Raw genomic sequence first — 1,498 nt, forward strand, 5'->3', positions numbered from 1 at the left:
AAAGCACCATAAGCCAATTACCCTCACTTCTCAGTCCATCCATCAACGCTGCCCAAACGTTTCGGTGGTTAAAATCTTCGCCTTCTAATGTCACATTTTTATGTAAACTACTTTGGCATCCACTACCTCTATTACACTTTTCAAGCCAGAGTAAACGACCAGTTCAACCCACTAAGTAATTGAAGTTCGACTGCTTTCCAGACGCAATCGTAAGGGACTTCCATCACACAACCCTGTGTTGGAGACACTTTTTTATAAAAATATGAAAATATTTTGGCCTTTGTTATGATTTGCCCTATGCGGCATTTTGCAAAACTTGTGAAAACTTGTTGAACTTAAGCTATTATTATTTTAATTGCCTTCCTCTTAATCGGTAATACATCCTTCCCATTTTAGTATGATATGTAAAATCGAACGTTGCCATGTTAATCAAAGAACATGAATAAAAGTGCTCATTTTCAGCAATAAAAAGTAATAGAGTCTGCATTTAAGGTGCAATAGATGGAAACGTGACTACTTATAGGGAAATACAACATTCTGAAATAAGTTCCAGCAGCTCAACAATCTTACAACTACGTTTACTGGACCCTTTTCATTGTTACAAGACGTAGGCGCGGTAAAGTCACTGAATTTGTAACTCCGCGTTAATCCTGTTCCAAGCAATCTCAACACACACATTACTGAAGGGTCGTGAAGAAGAAATATCAAGAAAGGACAGTGGGATTGCATGCAACTGTGGCAAAAACAAATCCTCTCTTCAAATCCGTCCTGTTCTTGAATACCACCGTAATTGCCTTCAGTGACACCTCTTCCGCAACAGCCGTCTCAGCAATATTCAAGGGCGTTAAACCCAATCAGAGGGCGCAAATGGAGACTATGTGATTAGATAAGGCTGCAGGGAGGAGACATCTGCATCAGACAACGTTGTTTAGCTGCTATGACTTACATTGGTAAATTGCGTTAAAGCTAATGCATTGGAAGTATCATTCTCCGGATTCGGAAGCACAACACTTTCTTCACCTTCAGCACCTGCAGTCCTATTAGGTTGACCCCTTTGATCCCCATATAAGTACGTTGTTTACGGCGCCATGTTAGTAAAGATGAACCTCCTTCTCAGCCCTACAAACCAATGAGCCAGGCAAATCTACAAATTCTAGCATTATAGACGCTCCGTTTCACGAATACGTAGAATTCCTGTCAGAGCTGCATCTAGTTGGGTAAGAATTGCATTACAGATTGTGATGGTGATATATGCAAAGAATAAATTATTTTGAGAAACTGTTGGCTGCCAATCAACTTTTTGTTGTGAATGCAGCAGAAGGATTTGAAATCTATGCGCAACCTTTCTCAATCTGCCACACGACGGTCATCGTGTTTTGAGTACCCCATTCTAAGTCTCTAGTGTCCTCTGGCACGCATCAAACACAAATACGGCATCCAAATTATGTAAAATCAACCGCAAATTTGGTGCAGAGACTGCACAAACAGCTGTCACCAA

The 1,498-nt window shown here is 40.5% G+C and overlaps 1 protein-coding gene across 1 annotated transcript in view; it reads right to left on the reverse strand.

The window, feature by feature from the left end:
* Positions 1 to 1,498, reverse strand: part of EGR_06819 (39S ribosomal protein L52) — a gene marked incomplete at both ends in the record, with an annotated part of 14,862 nt that overhangs the window by 3,502 nt on the left and 9,862 nt on the right. The window lies entirely within an intron of this gene.

Source organism: Echinococcus granulosus (genome assembly GCF_000524195.1).
Source record: "Echinococcus granulosus chromosome Unknown EG_S00064, whole genome shotgun sequence".
NCBI classification, from domain to species: Eukaryota; Metazoa; Platyhelminthes; class Cestoda; order Cyclophyllidea; family Taeniidae; genus Echinococcus; species Echinococcus granulosus.